The 25,882-nt window shown below is 42.6% G+C and overlaps 1 long non-coding RNA gene across 13 annotated transcripts in view; it reads right to left on the reverse strand.

Moving 5' to 3' along the window:
• LOC128329670 (uncharacterized) overlaps positions 1-25,882 on the reverse strand; it is a 43,156-nt gene that overhangs the window by 5,934 nt on the left and 11,340 nt on the right. Inside the window, exons 1-6 of one of the 13 annotated variants that reach the window (XR_008309750.1) lie at positions 24,258-24,325; positions 21,792-21,877; positions 10,872-10,949; positions 9,633-9,724; positions 1,201-1,360; positions 693-812 (exon numbers count right to left, since the gene is read on the reverse strand). This is a non-coding gene — a long non-coding RNA (uncharacterized LOC128329670). Of the gene's footprint in view, positions 1-692; positions 813-1,200; positions 1,361-9,632; positions 9,806-10,871; positions 12,166-16,162; positions 16,231-21,791; positions 21,878-24,257; positions 24,326-25,882 lie in introns of those variants that run through there. The other 12 variants (XR_008309747.1, XR_008309755.1, XR_008309753.1 and 9 more) reach the window with 12 other exon arrangements.

A 25,882-nucleotide genomic window follows, 5' to 3' on the forward strand; every position in this document is an offset into this window, starting at 1 on the left:
GCAAATGCAATCAAGAAGAATGAGGAGAGCTGATCTTGTGGTAGCAAGCATAAATTGTCCCCTTTTTAAGCAGGGTCTGCCCTGGTTGCATTTGACTGAGAGACTACATGAGAGCACTGTCAGATATTCTCCTTAGGGGATGGAGCTGCTTTGGGGAAAGCACCTGCATGCTTGCAAGCAGAACGTTCCAAGTTCCCTCCATGGCATCTCCAAGATAGGGCTGGGAGAGATTCCTGCCTGTAGCCTTTGAGAAGCCACTGCCAGTCTGTGTAGACAGTACTGAGCTAGATGGACCAATGGCCTGACTCTGTATATGGCAGCTCCCCATGTTCCTAAGTAGATGTATTTTTAAAATACAGTTTAAAGTGTTGGATGGATTCTTTTCTTCCCACTTTTCCATCAAACACATTTCCCAATAATTTGTTCACTGTTCTTCCTGGTAGTGCTAACTAGCTGGTTTTACAGATTACTAAAAATGCACCCTGCCCATGCTTCCCCAAGCCCTCAAGCTGGCTTGTGTCTAGGCAAAGGGGATTACAGCCTGCATCTGGAGATATTTGGCAGCTCAAACACCAGCCACCCTTGAGACTGCCAATGTTGGAGGCTGGTGACACACATCGGCTGGAGCTTCCTGCAAGAGCTTTCATTTTCTGAGAGCTCGGGTGGCTTTGAGCTCAGTGAATGAAGCCTACCTGGCCTGTCCTCTTTGGTTCTGCGCCAAGCTTAGCACAGCTGCACTACAGACGTTGATCTGTTGTTATCGTGATGCAAGGAAGATGCTGTTGTGAAATGAAGCCCTGCAGGTGACATCTCTGTGAAATATGATTGTTTTCATTAGAGGGTGTTAAGTTATTTGCAAAACGCAGCAAATGCACACACCGAGTATACACATAAAGTACTCTACAATCTGATTGCTACAAAAACTGGATTTTCCTCCTGTGTGCAATTTTGTCAGCTGTGCCTTGACTGAATTCTCCTGCTCTGCCCCAAGGGTTGAACACCTGGTGATTTTCAAGAGAAGGATTTAAAAGTGGTTGAGAAATATGTTAGTGAACACTTGCTAATATATCCCAGAATCTTGGGTAGATTAAGCAACATGGACATGATTTGATCTGATAAGGACAGAACCCACCTCCAAGCTTTTAACTGGTTTACCAGGAAGAATGCTGTTAATACTATAGATATGTATTTATCAATTACCCTTATAAGACTTCTGCTTTGTGGATTTTCTGGCATGACTTTCTACACATGCACGTCTTAAATGGATCGGGGCAATCCTAGCTGCATAAGAGGCAACATGGCTGAACAGTTCCACAGGATTACCTTGTGCAAAGGTAACTAGATGTTACACATGAAATGCCTGTAATAAACAAACCGCAAATTTAGAATCTATCTATGTGGCCGCTAAGAGTCGACATAGGCTTGACGGCACTTAATCAATCAATCAACTTTAGGAGGCAGAAGGGATGATGTAAGACATGGTGGAGCAAACATCCCCATCTCCCATCACTTCTGTCTTTCACATTGAACTGACTTCTGAAGTTGCTTTCAAATGGGGGTGGGGGGGGAATGACAACAGGGCTTTGATAAGTGTATTTGCATGCAACATTTGGTTTGACCATTATGGAATCAGAAATAAGAGGTGAGGGTTAATAAAGCTGCACTTACTGCTGACATCCTGACTTACAAAACGAGCATGCTCTGAGAGACTATGGGGACATGCTGGGAGCCCTCGTGCAACTGCTCCAGTTTTGCTTTTGCAGAGCCCTTCTGCAGTGTGGGGAATGCTCCAAACTCTAAGGCAGAGATCTTCACTGTTTTTGACGTGGGCAAAAAACCTTCAGTGTGAGATAGCCATTTCCCACAATGCTGACCTCCATATTGCTGGGAGGACCCTTTAAGAGAGACATAGAGCCCGCTTTTAAGAGCTCTGTGATGAAAGCACTGGGAAGAGCCACACTTCCCAACACTCTGTGCATTACCTTCCAAGCTGGTGCAAGGGCTTGAGAGGGCTCAGTTTCCCTTAAATGAGCCCCCTGCTGACTCTGGGTAAAGCACAGCACTGCGCGGTGAGAATGGTCATTTCCACATGATGCACCCGTAGAGTATTCAGCTTTGGCCAAAGCTCCACACATGCCCAATAAGAAGTTAGTCAGGGGGCTGAACTTAGGGTTGATGGGGCTACCACTAGCCCCTGGGCCTTATGATGACCACTGCTCTTAGGGCTCAGGAGCAATGGTGGGCATGCAGGACAACTAGAGGAGTTGTGCAAGGACTTGTGGGCAGTCCCTCAAGGCATGCCCACTTCTTTAGTCAGGATAGTTGCCACCATGTCTTGAATGACCTACCAACATGTGATAGAAGAAGCCCTGACCAAGAACTGGAACTATTGATGAACTGTTATTAAAAAGAGTGATAATACAATACAAACCCTACAAATAGTGCTTGAGAATACCAGCACGATCAACAAACATGGCCTCAGTTGTTGAACTTAATGCACTATTACTGGTCACCAATAAATTCACAATTACAAATATCTTCTCATGCTTCCCTTACTCCCTCTGAAAAGTTTAATCTTAAACCATCCACTATCAGTGCACTGAGTTGGGTCACTGGATTAAAAGCAACCTCACTCATTGTGGTAGCAGTACATTCCATCCAAGAGATCAGGAAGTCCTACTTTTTCAGTCCAGACTGAAAAACCAATCTGAAGGAAGAGAATTTTGTGGACAGATAAGACAGGGAAAGGTGGCAGGGACAGGAACGGGATAGGCACACCCTTCAAAATCCACTTTGGGAATAATTTTGAATAAATTCATTAAATTCCCAGGTATTTCCTGGCCAGCACAGATTTCCATGGATCCTAACATTCTGAACTCAACTGTGTATAGCAGTGTCCCAGGCCTCAGAAGAATCTGCAGCATTCTCACTGCAAATGAATTCCTCTGAGCCATGCCCTCCACATCCAGTTGTAATGCAAAGGGTGCTCCTAGGGGGCCCATTTATGGTGAGAAAGCTGCAGAAGGGTCTGAGGTTCCCAGGCCTAGCCTGTGGCAATTCATTTCAGACTAGACAAGCACTTCAAACATTCTGGAATCTGGTCTGAAATCAATCCATTGGGGCAGATTTCCCAACTCTGGCAAAACCAAAAAACTTGGGTTATTCCAGAGTGTGCTGGCACCTTTAGGGGTGCACAGGGTTCACAAGCATTGCATAATAAATCAAATCGAATAACTAAGGGGACTCACAGGAGTTACAGAGGCTCAGAACCATAGCGTAAGCTCTCGGATATAACTGTGCAGAAAGTCAGGTAGCCAATGTGGCTGCCCCTGTTTCTCAAGATGGAGCGCAAAGGTCTAGTTTGTCAGTTTCAGGATGGCCTTTTTTGTGTGTAGATGAAGCTGCTAATTATATGTCTTAATTACTGGTGTCATCTCTACATGCAGTACACATAATTGGGTTTCCTTATCTTTAGCTACTTGAACACATTCTGATCAAAAGGAACAGAACTCTGGAAATTATAATTGGGGAGAGAAGTCACAGAGGGAAGCAAGGAAAAGTATCTAGAGCTACAATATTCCCCAACAATTATATGGGCAATAATCTATAGATGCTTTCTCAATTCTTTTTTTTTTTAATTCCAAAAATTACTCCCATGTCTGGTGAAACTTTGCCAGCTCATTATTCAGTTGGAAAAGCAGCTTCCAAACAGAATCTATTTTTATCCCCCATGTATTGAAAACCAGTGTTTTAATTTAGGCGGGTTAGCATTCTGCTGTGGCCCTTTAAAAACATGAGCCTCTTGCCATGGTATTTAAATCATCAGTGGGGGAGAGAAGGGTGAGTTTGGGTTCTGCCAAGAATTGGCAGCACTCGTTTGTTTCAATTTTTTTTCTTTTTGTCATCACAGACACCCAAATATCATGATGATTAGCACAATGGAATAAACACATGCTCTGCAAATACTGTCCATATTTTCATGGCTTTGCATACTTGGGAGCTTGAGGAAAAACAGGCATTTCTAAAAATACTTGGGCTGCAACCATCAGCCCCTCTGCCACAAAACAGTGCCTAGGCCAGAAACAGCATGTTTGTAGTTTCCACAAACTAGTCAACAAGTATAAATGTTTTTGCAATAATCAGGAAATTATTGACCAAAGACAACACCCCCTTTCTGATAAATGGTAGAAATGTTAATACTCTTGGCAAAATTGTTTTTGCACTAATTACTGTATCCATCTGCTCCACAAGATTGATTAGACTGTAAAAGTGTTTGTTCTTCTCGCTCCTGCAAGGATGGGCCTCTTCTTCGCGCTGGACTAGTCTTGCCTTGTGTCTGTGCAGAGATGGATATACAGGTTTAATCAAACTAAAGCTGAGTTCCTTCAAATCAAACCAAGGCACACTTCTTTATTGAGGCAGCTAGACAGAAATACCTGTCACTTGTGTGGATGGTATATTGAAAAGATGGTATTCCTTGCATGATTGTTTCAAAGCAGTTTTGTTATGTTCTGCCCAGAGTTTTAATTCCATAAATGCTTATGGTGAAGAAGTCTGCTAAAGAACCCAGATGCCCATGAAGTCTTCCTTTCGCTTGAGATCAGCTGCAGAAACACAACTTGCTCTCCTTCCCACCTCTTGGCAATGAGTCTCCCAAGTGTACAGCTACATGTCAATTAGCTCTCTGCTTCCACCAGCACCTGCAAAGATGACTGGCCTGTGATTGGAATATGAATGCCAGCCAACAAGTAAATCCCTTAAAGAGGTGCCGAAGAATAACATCCTCTCCTCCAATTAAGCTAAAATCACTGGCTGACTCTCCCTGGATATCTACTTGTTCTAAGTTCAAATGCCACCTCTTGAACAGACGAGAATTACACTTTGCAGGCAATGTCAGGCAGTGAACAAAAACTTACTTATTGCAGGCAAGGAACAAAATCTATATATATGGCAGCACATCTCGGCAGCTATTTGATGTTGGGTCCAAGTGAAAAAGTACAATCAGAAATATTCAGTAAGAACTTAGGAAGTTAGGGAAAATTCTGAATCTATTTCTTAATAAATTGACTTGGTTTATAAGTTATGGGAAATAATGTTTTGTTCAAAATATAAATCCTAGGTCCTTTTTCTGTAAAATATTTGTTCTTACTAAAAAGATGAGGGGTGGGGGCAGAGAGAGACTATGCAGAACCTGCAATAGGTTTTTGCTAAATAGGCATAAGAACTGGAAGACCTGAAAGGTTTTCCCCATGGTTATCCTCACAACCATCCTGTAGGGTCAGTTAGGCTGAAAAATAGTAGGCCAGTTCACAAGGTAGGAGGAAAACCCCTCCTACCCAGTGGAAAGCTACCTGGCGATCACTACTGGCACCTCCTTCCTTGTTTTTCTCTCACATGTGATAAAAAATGGGATCTTGCACAGCTCCTGAACTTGGGTAGGATGCTTCTCCTACCCTGTGTATTGTCAGCGTGGCTAACAAGCAGAGTCAGGGAAGCTATAAAAGAGAAGAAGACTTCATTCAGAAAATGGAAGTCCTGCCCAAATGAAGAGAACAGAAAGGAACATAAACTCTGGCAAAAGAAATTCAAGGAGATAATAAGGGATGCAAAAAGAGAGTTTGAGGGGCATATAGCTACATGTCAAGGGGAATATCAAAAACCTTTTTAAATATATCAGAAGCAGAAAACCTGAAAGGGAAGTGGTTGGACCCTTAGATGAGGGGTGTGTGAAAGGTTTGATTAAGGAGAATAAAGAGATTGCAGAGAAGCTGAATGAGTTATTTGCATCTGTCTTCATAGCAGAGGATATTGACCATATACCCACTCCAGAAATGAGTTTCTCAGGCTTGTAGGCTGAAGAACTGGGCTAATTTGAGTTGATGAGAGAGGATGTTCTAAAGTATCTTGAAAAACTAAAAATTAACAAATCACCAGGACCAGATGGCATCCACCAAAATCTTCTGAAGGACCTCAAAATGTGAAATTGCTGATCTGCTGATCTCCTGGCAAAACTATGTAACTTGTACCTTAAATAAGGTTCTGTACCAGAGGGCTGAAAATTAGCTAATTTAATTATTTTTGGTCTATGAACGTAAATAAATATTGATTGATTGATACCTAATGTAATTCAGATTTTCAGGGATCCGGGTGGACCCAGGAAACTACAGGATGGCTAGCTTAACTTCTGTGCTTGGTAAATTGATGGAAAGCATACTTAATGATAAAATTGTTAAGCATATAGAAGAACAGGCTCCACTGAAGGAGAACCAGCATGCTTCCGCAAGAGCAAATCTTGCCTCACTAACCTTTTGGAGTTCTTTGAGAGTGTCAACAGCATGTGGAAAAAGGTGATCTGGTTGACACAGTATACTTGGACTTCCAAAATGTTTTGACAAAGTTCCCCACCAAAGGCTGTTGAGTAAACTTAGCAGTCTAAGTTTAGATTATAAGTTTAGATCTTATCATCTAAGATAAGGGGACAGATTCATGTGTTGATTGGTAACTGGTTGAAGGATAAGATTGTGAGGCACTCCAAAGTCTCTCCAAAATGGGTGAATGAGTGACAGAATGGCAAATGCGCTGTAAAGTGATGCATATTGGGGCAAAAACTCCAACTTCACATATACACTGATGGGGTCTGAGCTCTTGGTGACTGACGAGGAGAGGGGTCTTGAGGTCATGGTGAACAGCTCGTTGAAAGTGTCGACTCAGTGCGCGACAGCTGTGAAAAAGGCAAATTCCATGCTAGGGATCATTAAGAAGGGGACTTAAAATAAAAATGCTAGCATTATAAAGCCCGCATACAAATCAATGGCATGGCCACATTTGGACACAGTTCTGATCACCATATCTTAAGAAGGCTATCATAGAAATGAAAGAGGTGCAAAAAAGGGCAGTCAAGATAATCAGGGCCTGGAGCACTTTCCTTATGAGGTAAGGCTACAGCATCTGGGGCTTTTTAGTATGGAAACGAGACATGGGGAGACATGATATGGGGAGACATGATAGAGGTATATAAAATTATGTATGGGAGTAAAGAGAGTGGACAGAGAGAAATTTTGATTCTTTTCTCACACTAGAACCAAGGGTCATCCCATGAAATTGAAGACCAGGAAACTTAGGACCAACAAAAAGAAGTACTCCTTCACACAGCACATAATTAATCTATGGAGTTCTCTGCCGTGGGATGTTGTGATGGCCACTAGCTTGGATGGTTGTGATGGCCACTAGCTTGGATGGTTTAAAAGTCACTTTGTTACCAAAACTGCACCAAAACACTGGCTAGATGCTTCAGCTATGCTTTTTGCTTACGTGGGGAAATTTACTCAAATCAGGGTGCAGTTCTGACACAGTATAAATTTAAGCAAGTCTGGTGTATTGGAAAGAAGAGGAGATGAAATTACAGTTTCAAAGCTTCATTTAGGGTAAAATGGGGAGTTACAAAAGGCGCAAAGAGTTTGGTTCAGAAATGCAAAAATCTGGCTGGCATTTCTAATTGGAAGTATTTAATAAAAGGTGCCAGGAGAGCAGGGAGGGAGGGAGGCAAAGAGGGAGGAGAACATAGAAACATAGGAAGCTGCCATATACAGAGTCAGAACATAGGTCCATCTAGCTCAGTGTTGTCTAGACAGACTGGCAGTGGCTTCTCCAAGGTTGCAGGCAGGAATCTCTCTCAGCCCTATCTTGGAGATGCCAGGGAGGGAACTTGGAACCTTCTGCTCTTCCCAGAGTGGCTCCATCCCCTAAAGGGAATATCTTAAGGTACTCACACATCAAGTCTCCCATTCATATATATCAACAAGAGTAGAGAGTGGGATGCAGTGGGGATAAGAAGTGACGGGCAGCAGCTACAGCTCATGTGTTAGAGCCTGTAGGATGGTAAATCCAAACAGAGTCTGAGACTATGTGGCTCTCTTTGGACATTTATTCTTGAAAACATACCCTGAGGCAGTTTGTGGGTCATCCCTCCCTGTAGGGCAGGGTGACTCTTGCAAAACAAAAGTGTTCATTGCTAGATGGACTGAGTTATTACAGGTGGATTCTTTTGGGGAAAGGCGAAAGCAAGCTATGTAAATGTCAGTGTGTATGGAGGAATGGTTCTATGTGTGCTTATTATCTCAAAGCAGAGGTGTCTGAGGTGCAAATGTGCAAATCTGTTTGTTTGCCAAGAGTGTCTCATCCCTTATCTTTGCCAGCCACTTCATCAAACTTAATGAGAGAAGAAATGGCCGAATGGGTGCTTGTCCTGTTGAACATTCCAACTGCTATCTCTGGGCGGGAGCATCTTCTCCCAGAACAATCTGCTTTTGATGGGTCTGTTCATTCGGCTTACCTCCATAGAAGAGGGGCTGGCCACATGCTTTTGCGGTCTGTTGACTCTTTAACCTGGAGGCATGCTGCTAAACTCTGCCTGCACTAACAGCCCACTTGTGCCAAGCTGTTAGAGTTGCACAAGTTGAAGAGTTCACTGAAGCCTTTTAGCCTGTTATCATATCAAGAGGAGTGTTTTTCCATGTAACCCCAAAATACTGCTTCTGGCAACAGCTTAGACAAATTCATGGAGGACAAGTCTATCAATGACTAATAGTCTGGTGGCTATAGGCCACCTCCAGTTTCAGAGGCAAGATGCTTCTAAATACCCATTGTAGGGGAGCAACAGCAAGAGAGAGGGCATGCCCTCACCTCTTGCCTGTGGGCTTCTCAGAGGCATCTGGTGGGCCGCTGTATGAAACTGGATGCTGAGCTAGATAGGCCTTGGGCCTGATCCAGCAGGGCTGTTCTTATGGGAAGATCTATCTATCTATCTATCGATCGATCGATCGATCTATTTTTTTTTTAAAGTCTTTAACCAGCATAAGATAGAAAGAACATAGAAGCTACAAAGATTTGGTTGACACAGTGGCATGAAAAAAAGTGTACCTCACTGATGTTTATTTCTGCAATCTTTTTTCATTACAAGACACCAAACATTGTACAAAGCCATCCACAGAATTTCTGGTGTATGTTCAGGTACCTCCCATGATTCATCATGGACAATGCGTAATGTTACAGCGTGAGCCACTGTGACTCGGATGTCACACATTTACTGTCCTAATGTCCTCAGTTTATATTTTGAATTTGAAATTGGCCTCAACATTTTAAATTTGAATGCTTAGCTTTTTAAAGTGATGTTTCTTAATTGTGAAAATGGTAGTAATCTGTCAGATTTTGATTTCTACTGCATGTCACCTATCAAATTTTGGCAAATACTGATTGTGATTGCATGTAAGCAATTCAATCCAGCCAAAGTCTAGTCTAGCCAATCCATGCAGTCAGCTATCAAATACATTCAAATACCAACTGACAATTATGGTCAAATTTCAGGTATTGAAATAAGAAATCACTTTGTCAAACACTGACATTGTATGCACACTTGTGTATGAATATGCAAATATTTTCTGAATAATCAATACTCAACATCAAGATTTGCAAAGGAGAATTTCAAAGTAAATTCATTTCAGATCTACTGTACTCTGAGCATACCCTCTCAAGTCATAGCAGAGAGCAGATTCTCTGACTCTTTGCCTAGCTGCTGACTGAAAGCCCAGAGCAAGAACTGAATTTATTCTGTTACTGTTGTATTGCTCCCATACCAGTTTATTCTGCTAGCCAGCCAGAGTGGAGCTGTTTGAGAAGGCATCAGTGCACATCATGGAAGTTCTGTGGAAGCATCCCAGGATTCAAGCTGTTCATTTTTAACAGAAAACCAAGAATTATAATGTACTAGAAATTGTACACTTTTTTCAATTGTCAGTCAGTTTAGCCTCTGAAAAACAAAAGTTAAAAAAAAGAAGTACAGAAGTATTTCTACAAAGAATTTTAAAAAATTTTTTAGTGCATTTTGGAGTCAAAATTCATTTCAAGAAGCCTGATCATATAGACTTGTAGTAACTGTGGTATTGCCAAGGCTGCACCAAACAGTCAAACTGTGGCAATGCTAAGACTGCAATTGTTAAGGACAGAAAGTGGACTGAGAAGTTAGTAAAGGAAAAGTTCAGTTCTAAATCTTTTTTGTAAGTGCACTGCATTATCACTTTGGACCAGATGACACATCTGACCAGCTCCACCCATCACATTAGCAAGAGCGCACACATCATGCCCACATACTCATGGGAGGGGTAGAACATTCTAGCTGCCTCAATCACATCGATCTAATACTACTTTAAAGTAATATGATTACTTGATTAGGGATATTCTGATAGATGTTCTGCCCAGATGTTCTGTCCCCCATGTAAGTATGCAGTGTGTTGGGCGTGGGGAGATGTGTGGATAAAGATCGCACAGCAGGTGGGGCCAGTTGGATGCATTGTCTGAACTGATCTATTCTCATGGTGGAAACACAACTTCCTCTCAGCCAGAGCAGTCAGGAGGACAGTCAGGTTCTCAGAACTTAACTGTGACAGTAAGCTCTAAGAATCTGACTGTTTAATAACGGCTTATGGAGATAATATAGAACAACTACTTAGGGTTGCCATATTCTGGCTTTCCAAATCCGGGTGCCTAATTTGCAAATTATGTAAATTGGCTTGAAAATAATTTTTGAGCAGAATAATGACTGCATGTTTTGCAGTCCATACCTCCACTTCTACAAGGGTTAGAACTTAGCTTCCCCCCCCCCCTCCAATGAAAGCTGAAATCTGGGTAAATCTGTGTGACATGCTTAAAATGTGGGCGAAATCCAGAATTTCAGGGGGCATGGTAACTCTAAACTAAGTATACTAAAAGGAAGGTTCTGGTAAATTTCCAGAGATACAAAAGAGTAATTTAGCTTCTCTGGCCCATGTTGCAGTAGGAAAAGGGAACAATCATGTGATAGACCCTATTTATTGCACCTCTGTATGTTCTTCCTATTGTTTTTCTTCCTGGTTGGCTGAAGGCTGTAATAATAAAATTGAATTGATGTGATAGACCTGGGGAAGAGAAAGCGAATTGTTAAATTTCCATAGCATGAGGAGTGATGGAGCAGAAAGAGAAAGGGTGACAGTCATATCAGGCTGCAAGGAAGTGTGGTCTTAGGGGTTAGATGAAAGTTGAAATCTAGTATCATTTCTAAATCCTCTGACAATAATAGAGTTTCTCCCATTTTGGCTAAAATGAAATAAATACATTTAGGATTCTTTGAAGCCAACAGGTTTGAAAGAGCTCTGGTTTTCTTTAACATATCCATGGTTTTGTGACAGAAGAGTTACATTTTATCTTTAGGGTATAACTTAGAAATTATATTACTTCTCAGGCTGTCACCTGTATTTTTTATGGAAGATTATGAGAAGTCTCACAATTTGGTTTAGCATTCTTCACTACTCTTGAACGTACCTCTTAGTTCCAGAATATTCCTCCAGCTGGGCTATTACCATTTCTCTACAACCAGGCAGCCAATGCTGCCTTTTAGGAAACTTCCTTCAAACCATTAATTCAGCAATGGAGAATTGTGCCCCCTTCCCCTCCAAAAAAGAATCTCTCTCTCTCTCTCAAAAGCCTATAGAATGCCAAATAATAGATACATGAATCTGCCTTTTCTTTAGCCCTCCCTGTGCTGTACAAGTGGCACCCACTGTGGCAGCAGGCCAATAACAGAACATTTCTTGTCATGACAGGGCCAGAATTGGCCCACAACCTAGCTATTTTTGTCCTGATGATATACTGAAAACTTCTTAGCTTCATTTCAGAATTGTCCCCCGGTTGTTTGTATCAAATATCTTGACCTTTTAGATTGCCTTGAGCCAAGAGTCATTTACTTAAAGGAAATTGACAGGTTTCCCCCCTACTTATGTCTGAGTAAGTAGGCCCAAGAGGCTGCACAGGCAATCCAGAGTAGTTCTGAAGAGCAGATTTTCAGCTGAAATGCAGCAGCTGGAAGACCAGCAAAGCAATGCTGAATCTGTGTTCAAATCTCTTTGAACAATATCCATGAACAATTTGAGTTCCTGCCACACACAAACGTGGCCCTTTCCTTGGTATGATTAACTTTTTTCAGTTTTTACAAAACAAGAAAAAGCAGAGTATACAGATTAAATAAAACCTCCACATCTAGTAAAACCATACTCATGACTATAATCCCTCCAGAAAATAATACATTACTAGCTGAACCCGCACAGATCACCTGTGCGCTAGGAGTTTGGGTGCGCTTGGAATACACTCCCCCCCACCTCCTGCCCCAGTCTCTCTTCTTGCTGTCCCTCCCCCCCACCTGCCACAGTCTCTCTTCCTGCCTGTCCTGCCACCGCCTCCTGCCCCAGTCTCTCTTCCTGCCCACCTTGCCCCGCCTCCTGCCCCAGTCTCTCTTGCCCCCCCCACTTCCCTGCCTACCACCCCCTCCCATCCTGGCATCCCACCGCAGGCTGCAACAGGCACGAGGGCTTTGCCCTGCCTCCCATTCCTCTCCCATCCCCGCCTTCAATGGGCACCAGGGCTTCGCCTTGCTGCCCATTCCCCTCCTGACCTGGCCTCCAATGGGCACCGGGGCTTCACCTTGCCACCCATTCCCCTCCCAACCCAGGCTGCAACGGGTGGTGGTGCTTTGCCTTGCCACCCGTTCCCCTCCCAACCCCCGCCTCCCAACGGGTGGCATGGCAAAGCCAATGGTGGAACTCTCATTCTCCTGCCTGCCTTCCTCGCCGCTATTCCTTCCCAAGGCAATGGTTGGAACTCTCACAGGCCCTCGCGAGAGTTCCACCAGGCATCCAGATGCATCCCCACACAGTTCTCTACTCAGTCGGTCGTAAGATAATTAAATATATAGATGCTAAGTCCACTCTTCCTGATATGTTCTGAGGCAACAAAGGAATTGCACACCTAGAACAACTACCAGATAAAACAAATAAACATTTAGTTATTTAAAATATTTCAGTCCTGCCCCTTCAGTGCAATATTGCTCAGGGCAGTTTACAACAAATGCATCAATGAATAGAAAATAAAAGCCATAATCATGAAAGTGATAGCTGACAGGAAAATATTTATTGTTTTCTTCATCTGTTCTCTATAGCTTACCCCTCAGACACACAACAGAGAAGTTGTGTGAAGTTATTTGAGAACCCCAGAGATTTTGAATACACATAAAGTCCTGCCCCCCGCCCCTACTCTCACACTACATAAAATGTGGTGACAGAAATAATTTTCTAGGAGTCCATTTTTACATGGCCAAATATAAAACAGGATAAAATATAGAAAATGTCTTCGTTGTGCTAATCTAGCAGTAGATTCCATTTGATATACAAAAGAGATGTGGCATGGTGCAATGACTGGGTTTGTGTGTGGTCAATATTGATGCTGATAAATACAGATGACTAGGTCTGCTTGCTGAAAATAAATAGATTTTAAAAAACAACGCTTTATGTTTTTTAAGCTGGCCTCCTTCACCACCTTAAGTGGTGCAGTGGGAAAATGCTTGACTAACAAGCAGAAGGTTGCTAGTTCAAATCTCCACTGGTACTATATCAGGCAGCAGTGTTACAGGAAGATGCTGAAAGGCATCATCTCATACTGAGTGGGAGGAGGCAATGGTAAACCCCTCCTATATTCTACCAAAGAAAACCACAGGGCTCTGTGGGCACCAGTAGTCAAAATCGATTTGATGGCACACTTTACCTTTACCTTCTTAATAACAGCAACATCACTCTTTAACATATTAGATTTGGTTACATGACAATGTCAAAGAGGGCAAACAAAGCTAATTCAGAGTGAGGACAATCCAACATTATGTGACTGTTTCTAGAAACAAGGCCAATTTGAAGAGAAAATGGTACCAAAGCTACAGAGTGTGGCTACCACCTGAACCTAATAGGTCTAGGTGGCCTGAATCTGTGTGGGGGGTGGCCTGTACCTTCCTCTGTGGCATCTGCTGTGGGCAAACAATTCCCCTCCAAATCATCAAGGGGCCTCTTTTTATGGAGTGAGGGAAGCAGCCCCATTTGGGCTCTGCTCTACTTAAGACACTGGATGAAGCATACTATAAAACTAGGGTGCGTGTATTAAAAATAACTATTTGTTTAACAGATGTGGTGTTGCATATGGGTGGCACTAAATTACTGCTATATATGAGCAAGGGGATCTATCAGTGTCGGATTTATTTTAATAATAAATAAACATTAAAATTTTAATTACTGTTTCAAATATTTTTACCACCTTAAACATTAGCAGATAGGGCAATTTGGGTTAAATCCTAAATAAATAGACAAATGTACTCCAATGTAAGGAAACCCATAATTCTTTAGGACAGAGCACACAAAAAGGTGTATAATAAACCTCTTTCCTAGAATTTGTTTTGCTAGAATATAAATCTTATCAAGGTTGGGCAGTGGGGGAAGGGTACTTTCCTCCCTTATATACAATGAAAGCCACTCAGCAGCAAGTGCATTCTGTTTCTCTTTCATTTCTATTAAAATATGGCTGTTATAAACCCTCCTTATATTTTGCAATGGCAGTGTGCTCTGCTCGTTAAAATCAGTTTATAACTGCTGCTTGCAATTGATTTGTAAAAGCACTAATTGCTCAGGTATAAAGGCCCAATTTACAGTAGCTGACATCCGAAAAATGACTACCACTCCCTGGAGATCAACTATTGGTTGGCCTAGCAGGATTTTAAAACACCTGCAAAGCACCTAAAGAACCCCAAGGCCAGAGGAGAACAACCTTTCCATAATAGCTACGGCAGAAGAGGTCCCTTTCGCTTTGTAATGCTTTACACAATGCGGCAGTGGTAGTAATTCACAAAACTAATATAAGACCTGTGCTTGCAAAGTCCATTCTGCCTCAGCATGGCTAGCTCTGACACCACTCATCACCTCTTGGTAAGAAGGGAATGCCTGGATAGGGAGAGTGGTCGCAGCAAGTGCTGTTTCCTACAAAGACAACTGACTCTCTAGGAAACTGCCATGGACAGATGTTCTGGAGTCAGTGTAATACAGTGCCAGTGGACAGTGTCAGGCCAGGAAAACCTGGATTTGGATTTCCACTCAGCCATGAAGCTAATGGGATGACCTTGGGCCAGACCCCATCTTTCAACCTAGCCTAAATCACAGAGTTGTTGTGGGAATAATAGGGAGGAACTAAATGCATCGTCCTCCTGGTTTCTTGGAGAAAGGGTGGGATAAAAATGTGAAACAATCACAACTTTCCATCATACAGCCAAGGGTTGGATGTAAAATGATATCATAAATCAGCATCTGTGGGACTGCTAGGACTTGACAAATATCAGCAGAAGCAAGCAGGGAAATGCATTTCCCATGGAGCTAGTAGCGTATTCGTAAGTGAACTTAAAGAGAAAGAAACAAAAGCTCTCTTCTCACACTCCCACCAACTCGTGGAAGGAAGCTGGATCATGCTGACTTGCCATGCCCAATTAATATGTGGCCACTGGTCCCAATCCCTGCCCTTCATACACTGGGTGGAATATTAGCAGGCCCTGTGCAACTAGAGGCAGGGCCTTTTCAGTTGTGGCCCCTCGGCCCCTCCCTGAAGAGATCTGTCATACTCCTTCACTCAGTGTTTTTGAAAAACAACTAAAAACCACATATTTTAAAGAGGCTTTTAAATGTTACATCTTTGGTTATATCTGATGGTAGGTTCTTTGGTTTTTATAATTCTCAATTTGTAGCTTTTAAAATAACTTTTAATTTGAAACAGCAATGGTAATTCTGATTGTGGTTTTAGCCTGCACTTTTAATTTGTTTACTTAATTTGGTTAATTTTATTAGTTTTATTTTATATTGTATCTATTTTACTGTTGTGAGCAGCCCCGAGCAGTAGTGTACTGGAGGGACGGGGTATAAATATCATAAATAAATAAATAAATAAATAAATAAGCAGGCTTCTACTCGCGAACAGGAACCCTGGTATGACCATGGTTCCCGATAGAGCAACCCAGCCCTATGCACCTACAGTAGTCTGCACATATTGCCTATTCTTGTGATTCTTCCTCTTGAGGCTCTCAAATAACAGAAAAGTGTTTATGCTACTTTGATTTAATGTCCTCCCTTCAGCTATTTTGGAGGGGAGACACAACAATATTCCTTATGCCAACTGCCTGTGTTCCTGTGGAAGAGAGGAATTAGAACTAGTATCTCATGAGTTATTACTTTATAATTTATAGAGACAAAAGAGGTAGACTTGTATTATCTTGTATTACCTTTTACTATATGGCTTTCCTGGTTATGGATACCTCATGTTAACAGAGACAGTCACAAGGTTTACATTTTTAGCTGTTGAGATTTGTAAACAAATAATATCAAACTATTAGAAAGTACTGGTTGTTTTTAAATGCACATGTTAGGCATATTTCAGGCGGTATATATGCACAATAGATAAAATTGCTTGATCTCTGTTAGTTGTGTATAGTGCAATTTATGTTTTAATTGTTCATCTCTTTGAGTGCTTTGTGCTTTATCATTTATTTATTCGCGGGATCATTTATCACAAGGGTGTCAAACTGCAGCCCTCCAGCTGTTGTTGGCCTACAAATCCCATCATGCCTAGTCACAATGGCCAGTGATGATGGGAGTTGTAGACCAACAGTTGGAGGGCTGCATTTTGATACCCCTGATTGATCTGTTTTTATGTTTGCAAACTGAAGGTCAGCCAACCATTACTAAACACAGTTCTGGTTCTGTTCCTCTCAATGCGTGGAAGATGAGGCAGTTCTTGCTGGAACACTGCTGCTCCCCTTTATGCATCGTTCCATATAAAGGAATGTGTATGTGTGTGGCTCCAGTGGAAGTAGTGTTGTAAGTAGTTGTGCAATTGCCCACTTGTGCAACACTGTCGGAGATACCTGTCACTGAGCATCAGGGCCAGCACTGCCTTGCACATCATGTTGGGCACCATCAACAGAAATTCTTGCAGTCATGCAACATAGTACCTGTCCCAGCTATTGTGGTGGGAACTGATTCTGACACAGGCTCATGTGTTATGTTTCTTCATGAAAAGGCATGCCTGAGCTCCACCAGCAAGAGAAAACATGTACATAGGAAAGTTCCACTTCAAGAACTGAGTTTACAGAATGAGCTTGGAAAGAAAGCGGCAATGGTTTTATGCCTGTGAACATATGCATTGTTTCCCAAAATGGGCAAACCACGTTGTTAAATCTGGAGAGCCAGGAAATCATCTGGCAATCAGTTTTATTGGGGGGCGGGGGGGAGATGGATGTTAAGGAGAGGGTAATCTTGAAGTCAATTTGGATTGTGATGGGCCTGGTAGGATCTCTGACCTGTGTTTCAACTTCCACAGGATGCTAGTATTCTCAAGCGCAGGTGCCTGCTCTAAGAGGCCATATCGATGTGTGCTACATCAGTACAGTGTTCCTGCAGTGGTGTTCTCTTGCAGAAGCAATTTAGATGAGAGAGGCCTATTCCAGCTCGGCAGGATTTCTGCTGCAGTTATTAATACCCAAAGGGCTGCTTTAAGTAGGGCTCTATTAGAGGCCTGCGCCAGAGTTCAGCAGCCAGCAGTTCTTTTTCTTCTGTCTCTGGCTATGCTTTGATATAAGCCTTGTGAGAGGAGACTATTTTTCTCATAAACTTTGCAGTTTGTTCTAATAATCGCTGTTTAGAAGTATTACTTCTTATCCCATTGTGGATAAAAATGCATTATGGATGGGGATGTTGTCAAACATTCAAAATGACAATAAAAATGTAAGCAAAAAGAAAAGTTGTAGTTTTCTTTTTCAAAGCTGTCTTGAACTGCCTAATTAGTGAATGAGCAACCAAGAACAGTTAAAATATCTCTATATAAAGAATTACATAGAGAGCTTTTCAGCAACAAACCACTGGCTGTCCATTCAAATATTCAGCCAAATATCTTCAATGGTGGGAAGAGAAGAGACAAAAGCCTGCTTCAGGCTGTCTCAGATCTACACATTTGGTATTCACACAATCTGAACGTGTTTAAATTCACGCATTTAAAGAATAGCCAACATAAACAGAGATATACAATACAGGAGACCAGTGTTCCCTCTCAGGCGTGCACATGTGCACAAACTCACACGTTTTTTGATGTCCACTCAGTTAATTTTAGATCCCACTCAGGTTAAATCAGGAAGGCCTCACTCTGAATGCACAGGCATACACACTGCTTTGATACTGCCACCCAGAACAAAACTTATTCAGCACACATATGAAAAAAATTAGAGAGAACACTGCAGGAGACCCCTGAATACTGCAGGGGTAATGTTTCACAAAAGTACCACAAAAGTTAAAGCCGTGACACTCAAAACTAAAATCTAATCAGAAAAAAAGGATTAGGTTCCTGGGTTAGATTCTTTTAACTTTTAAATCCCCAGCCCAGCGAACGAGCAACCAGGCTGCTTCTCAGCATGAAGTGGCCGAGGGCTTGTGAATAACCCCTTTAAACGTCTCAACCTCATAGCCACTTCACAGCTGAGAAGTGGTACTGGCTGCTCATATGCTGGGTTGGAGATTTAAAAATTAAAAGGGGTTCACTTTAACTTTTAAATCCTAACTAGAAACCCCAACAAAAGACCAAAACTACCCTGTGATGACTAAATTTGTGTACCAGAAGGTTGCCCCAAAAGGTCAAAATGCCAAAACATAAACCTGTGATATTCAAGGGTCTCCTGTAACTTTGGGGCGATTCTCACGACCAACAAAAATCAGGCTAGGAGAGCCTATATCGATTTTTGTTGGTCGTAAGAACCACCGGGCTCGCAGCCAAGCCCGGTGGTTCTTGAGCAGGTAACCCGCTCGAGAACCCCTGCTAAAAAGCAGGTTTGCGGAGCGAGCGCTCCAGCAAACCTGCTTTTTAGGCTCGTGAGTAGCTGTGGCGCGGCTTTGCACCACGCCTACTCATAAGTAGACCCCCCGACCGGGAGGCAAAAAGCTGCCTCCTGGCTCGGGGGTCTCCCCAGTATGCCCTGCGTGCTCGCGGCTTAGCCCGCTCTCCCTGCAGTTTTAACAAAAGTGGGTCTCACGGATCGTGAGACCCGCCTCTTTATCTATTTGGGGGGAAACCCTGGTTGCCAAAGCCAATTCTCCTGACCCAATCGTCACACCAAATAACTGCCTCAAATATACTACAATACAATCTTCAGTTCTACCTGTGCTGACCTATCAGCATTGTTTCTCTTGTATGGCAAAGTTCTCCTGTGGAAAGTGCTGTTCTAGGAGGAAATGGAAGGGATCATGAAGACAGACATGGTACACTGTGACATCCTAAAGACTGCTTCTTTTAGGCTTGGCACCAAAATTGTGAACAAATTACATTCTACAGCTATGGTGTTACATTCTACAGTTTTGTAACAAATTACATTCTACAGTTAATGGTCTAAAAAGCAGCGTCTAAGACATTTCAAGGGAAGCCCCCCCCCAGGTACATTTCTTGGGCGGGGGGATCACATCACTAGTTTATTGACTCTGAAGCTATGATTCGTGGCAGAACATTGTCTTCCAGTTCCTTAGTCACAGTGGCCCTAAGTGGTTCTTCTCTTCATGGAAGAAGCTTCATTTGCACAGGTGGGGAGTGATGACTTTTGTCAATCATCCCTTTCCTTTGCAGTCCTCAGAAATCTGCTTGTGAAGAACTTCCCATTCTCCGAAGATTTGCAGGGATTCAGCAAACCAACAGGGAAAAGGTAGGAGCACAGCAAGGCTGGAATGGTCTCTGAGACAACGGGCTTGCCCCTCAGGGGCCCCATCTTCCTCTCCATGCCTTGAATATGTAGTACCTAAGAATTGTGACCCCCACATGCCAAGAAATAAATTTTGCCTATCCTGATAGCTCAAAATTGCAAGCCTTATAAGTCTAACCTCACCCCAACCTCACCCAAACACATGGATTCCTCCTGTTCTGGGGTCTTGTGGTCAGGGCTCCTCAGCATAATCCTGGCCTTGCCCCACCCTTTCCTCCTCTTCTCTTTGTGATCGACTGGCTAGTGCTCAGGCTCAGCCCACCCATCCCTAAGTTTGACAGACTCAGCAGAAGGTTGATGCTGAGCAGGTATTGTAGGCCTGTAGAGGTCTCATTGGCTTGAAGCTGATCCAAGTCCTGGAACGGGGAGCTCAGAATGGAGAGCTTTAGTTTTTTCATAAAATTACACTCTGTTCTACAATCTATGAAATAAATTGGCTGATAATCATCTTCACAACTGTGAATAAAGGAGATGGATCAAGTTCTACTAGCCAATAGGCATGATCAAAGACTGATAACAGTGTTTGTTTATTAATTAAGATCATATTAAAAATCTGCCATACGAACTTGCCAGGGAGGTGTTTTCTAGGTCAAGTAATTACATGTGCTATAAGCAATGCATAATTCTCATAACTTACATACAAGTAAATAGTAGCACAGCATATTGAGCTTTGCTTTGGACCCGAGTTCAGTGTGTATATGCTTCACCTGGGAGCACCCTTAGAGTGATATGCTTAAAGGCAGGTCCATATTTCAACTTCATGTGGAAAAAGGATTTTAAGCAGCTGATGGAAGGGAAGAGGGAACAGCAATAAGCTTTCCCCCCCCTCCCAGCTTTAGGCTGATAGATGTGCCATCAGCTCAAAATGCAGATTTTCTTGGTGACAGTTGCTATGTGAAATGTTATGAGATAGAAATTACTGTCATAATTAATAATAGGTAAAGGTTTTCCCTTTGATGTGCTAAATTCCATGTTGCTTGATTGAGACTTTGTGGCTGTATTTATTACTGTAACTTTCTGTTTTGTCTTATTGGTTCAATTGCTTTCCAGAATTTAAACTCCCACAGGATTTAGACAAAACAATTAATGCTTTAGTTGTTCATCTGGGCCTTTCCTAGGAAGGCAACAAAACCTTCTTAATCAGATTATTAATACACCTTTAATTGTCATGCTTTTACTCTCGAAAATGTCAGATATAGACCTCTACAAATATCTTTCTTACAGAGAGATAATAATCATATCTGGCACCCCTCCCTAACCAGCAATACTGGAATACTTTACAACAATTCAGTCAGTTAACCACTTCTAAGCCATAGTATTCATTCCATTTGAATCTGAAAGCAGAGCCGCATTTCAAATTGTGGCCCTTTCCCTGCTTTGTAGCAGCTTTTGAAAAGAGGTTGTGTAGTGCATGATTTGCATGAAGAAAGTCCCAGGTACAGTCTCGGGAGTCTGCAATTAAAGAGTGTCGGGTAACAAGTGCTGGGGGGAAAGCCCTGTTTGAGACCAGTAAGAGCAGGGAATGACGGGTTAGATAGTCTGACTTCGTATAAGGCAGATTCATCTATCCTAAACCAACTAAAGTAATTGGGACATTTGCCACCAATTTAATCAAGCAGCCTGACTTTCTAAATGAATACTACTGAAGATACATTAATAAAGGAAGCAACAGTTACCACAGTTGATCAAAAACTTGATTGACTGTATTATTTAATAGTCAAGAAAATTGAAATGAAAAAGTACATGAATTAATATCAGGTTCCAATCGTGCTGAATAGTACATGACTTAAGCATTCCTCAGAGAAAAGCTCAGCCAGAGTATGCTCTGCTTCAAGATGTGCCATACACTAAAAGAACCGTGGTCTGTGGCTATGTCTACGGTAGCAGGGCCCTATGTCCATACTCATTTAGTTGCCCCACTATTAGGGCCAATTTACACCATCAGTTGAGACTGCTATTATCAAGTAATAAGCCAATTACTTGATCAACTTGTCCAGACTGATGGATTTCACATTCCGCTCTAGTTGATCTGTGACCATCGTTTCACACATAACAGTTGCATTTGTCATTTGATAGAATAATAGCCAGCCCCAAATTTCAAAAAAAGAAGTCTTACTTGCAGGTTGTTAGCAGTGCTACTCATACTGTCAGCTTCGATGTGTTGAAATGCCATGAAGTGATTAACTGAAGTCAAATATAGAACTGAGGACATATAGAAGAGACTTTATCATCGCATGCCAAAAAAAGAGGGTGGGGGGAACCAGAGCACTTTGTGTGTAAAATTGATATTATGTTGAGTAGGAGAACCAAAGAATTGCTGTGAACCCCTCTGAATCAAAGATTTTCAGGCAGGTTGACAACATGACTTTGTTTGTCTTTTTCAATATGTATGTAAAGTAATTGGGAAAGTGAACAACGTAATCACAGTTGTTATTCAGATAGCTGATGGTACTCAGTGACATATCTCTATCAATGATAGTACAATGAAATAGATAAGAGACTTGATGAGCCTGTAACATGCATGAGGGTTAGCAAGTGTCACTCAACACAGACAGAACAAAAATAACATTGTTAGGTTGGAAAAAGACAACTGGAGGCATCAATAGAGTTTGTTAGAGCTGGTTATGGGAAGATATAGCTGCCATCATCAGGCATCACCAAGACTGTATACTGACCTGAGGACTTTCAGAGAACACCACCAAGGATGTTTTTTGAATATGGTGATTAGTAGGGATATGAACAGAACCACGGAGCTGCAGTCCGGTACCGGGGGTGGGGGTGGGCTCCTTGAGGGTGGGGGAGGGTGCACTTACTCCTCCCGCCACTTTCCCCCCACCAGCGCTCTGTTATTTACGGAAATCTTCCCTCGTTGTTGGCCAGAAAGGCAGAAGTATTGTCTGCACGTGCGCCCGCTGCACATGTTGCATGTAACACACGCACATCGCACGTGCGTGATGTGCGGCAGGCACGGCGGGCGCATATGCAGACGATACTGCCGCTTTTCCAGCCAACAACGGGGGAAGGGGCAGCAGGGAGGTACACTGCCACCCCATGGATTTCAGTAAATAACAGAGCGCCAGTGGGGGGAAAGCAGTGGGAGGGGTAAGTGCACCATCCCCCACCCTTAAGGAGCCACCACCCTGGCATGGGACCACCGGAACCACCGGTTCTTTGAACCGGTTCGGAGGCCCATAAAGGGCCTCCAGACCGGTTCCATGCACATCCCTAGTAAGTAGTAATAGGCACTGTCGCTCTCAGACTCAGAGAACTGGGCTTGGGGGAAATGAACTGTTGCCTCTCAACTTGGAAAATAGCTTTTCTTCTCCCAAAAACAAATTCTGAGTCTGCTTCAGAGCTTGTAGCACTCTCATGATGTCACCCCTGCTAACATGGCAAAGAGGCACCTTTTAATGTGGTGATTCTCTTTATTTAGCAGGGGGAGAGTAACTGGCCCTATCCACCTCCAGCACAGTACCTCCAGTGACTGTTGCTGGTATCTACCTTATGTTTCTTTTTAGATTGTGAGATCTTTGGGGACAGGGTTTCATCTTATTTGTTTGTTATTTCTCTGTGTAAACCGCCCTGAGCCATTTTTAGAAGGGCGGTATAGAGACCGAATAATAATAATAATAACAACAAGCATGACAGAGTACAATCTGTTGGGTATAGGTATACCTCGTTACTTGCAGGGGTTGCATTCCTCGTTTTCTACCAGAAGTAACGAAACCGCAAGTAACAAGGCATTGAGACTATGGAAAACAGGGGGTTAGGTACCCGGATGAAATAAAAGGGCAAAAACCAGCCAAAAAAAAAAAAAAAACCCTGCAAGGCATTACTGTACCATGCTACACAGAGGACTGGGTCTCAAGATCAGTGACACCCGGTTTTTACCGGTGAGCGGGAAGAGCGGGCTCCCACTCACAAGCAAGCAGGGAGCCCTGGGCGGCCAGATTGGCCGCCCACACGATGGGCAGCTCCATGATGGAGCCGGCAGGGGGGTGGGGGGAGCGGGAGCTGGCTGTGCCGCGGCTACTCACAATCCTAAAAAGTAGGTTTCCTGGAGCGCTCACTCCGCAAACCTGCTTTTTAGCAGGGGTTCTTGAGCGGGTTACCTAGCCCAATTTTTGTTGGTCGTGAGAATCACCCCAGAGTCTCCTTGTGCTCAGCAATGTCCCCCAAACTATGAATGCCCCCCTAAAACTGTGGGAAATCATGGGAAAATGCTTTTTTAAAAAAAGAAATTAGCCACAAAATGGCAGCCAGAAGTGACCTCTGCAGTCACTTCCAGCCTCTAGGAACCACAGAATTGTGGGTTTGAATAATGGGATAATGAAATTGGGTGTCAATTAGACACCTGCGAATACATGGAACCACAAATAGCATTTCCACGAGTAACAAGATTTGCCTGTGGGTTTTTTAAAAAACCTAACCCCCTGCCACCTGCCTGCTTGCCTCCAAGCTTTTTGACACCTTTTTAGACACCTGTGAATACGTGGAACTGCGAATAGCGTTTCCACAAGTAACAAGGTTTGCCTGTGGGGTTTGTTTTTTTAATCCGACACCCTGCCACCTGCCTGCTTACCTCCAAGCTTTCTTGTTGCTTCAGTGACAACAGGTGGAGAATGGAAGGTCGTCTCCCCCCACCCCGCCCCAAAGTCTGACACATAACAATGGCTGCATGCAAGATGAAAAGCAGGATGGACAGATGAATAGATGGTTGGTTGGTTGGAGGCAGGCTGGTGGACAGGAGAGAAAGCAGAACTCAACTTCAGCTCAGACTAAAATCCAGAAAAAATGGGATGCATGCCGAATCAGGAGGAAAAATGAAAAAGAACTGTGCATTTATTAACCGTTTAATAAATGGATACATGTGTCTTGTTTATTTCCTCCACATAGATCTCTGGATCTTTACATGCAGCACAATTTGTGTTTCAGCCATTATTGGCATCTTTTTCATGGCCCCTTTGTTTCCACACTTTGCACGGTTTCTTTTTCATTTTTCCTCCAGACTAAAATCCAAGCAGCAAAATAACTTTTGTGTTGCAAAGCTTGTCTCACATTAAAGGCGGGCATTACGAAATTGCCAGATTTGATTTTTGAGATCTGCTCGATTCATAAGCTGGAGTTGACTTATGAACTGTGCTCAGATAATGTTTGGAAGCATCACTAATTGTGAGAACAGCACATCCATCTCTTCTAGAAGCTGATAGTACTAGGACTCTTTTGTGAATTGCCCTTTGTGTTATCTTGATGTCACGTGAAAGCTGAGCAGAATGCTTTTGCATATTTATTACTGCAGGTCCAAATCTGCTCTTCAGCCAATGATTTTATTTCCTCACTTATATGTCGTTTCATTCAGCTACTGCCTTCAAGTCTTCTGCCATATTACCCCTGCAACTACCTACCCCTCTCTTTGTACATCATGCCATATGCCCCTCCTTCAGATTCCTCCACAAGCACCATTTCTTCAGAAACCCTTTTCCTGGACTAATGCAGCCTCACCCTTTCTCCAAACTCTTAATTGTGCTACTTCCTCTTCATTCCTGAGGAAGATCAGTTCACCTGTTATTGCTGCCACAAGGAAGCTGCTTTAAATGCTGGTTAGAGTGTTGGACTAGGACCACGGAGATCTGAGTTAAAATGCCCATTCAGCCATGAAACTGACTAGGTGATCCTGAGCCAGTCACTTAACTCTCAGCCTAACCTACTTCACACAGTTGTTGTGAGGATTAAAATAATAACCATGTGCATTTCTCTGGGCTCTATGGAGAAAGAGCAGGATACAAATGTAAAGAAATTTTAAAAGAAATGATTCCATGTCACAGCTGTTACTTTATAGCGAGTGAAAGGTATCTATGGGTTCACTACCACACCATCACAAACCACCATAAGATTTACCATGGTCTGGTTAAAAATGCCCAATTGCATTGCAAGATCCTGCATATGAATAGCTTACTGTGTGGTAAGGGAGCAATTGAAAGTAACCTTCACATGCCAGTTTTAATATGTATCACAGCTGAAATTGTAAACATTCTGGACTGGGATATTTTCACTTACCTTGTACTGTATAATGCCTAGCAAGCTTTTGGCTCTAAATAAACATTAACTAGCAGTGAATGTGGCAATGTATAAACAATTTAGTAATAATCAGTAGCTGACATCCTGACGAAATTACTTGACAGAAGTCCAATTGAAATTAAAGGTAGT

This window comes from Hemicordylus capensis, chromosome 6 (genome assembly GCF_027244095.1).
Source record: "Hemicordylus capensis ecotype Gifberg chromosome 6, rHemCap1.1.pri, whole genome shotgun sequence".
NCBI lineage: Eukaryota > Metazoa > Chordata > Lepidosauria > Squamata > Cordylidae > Hemicordylus > Hemicordylus capensis.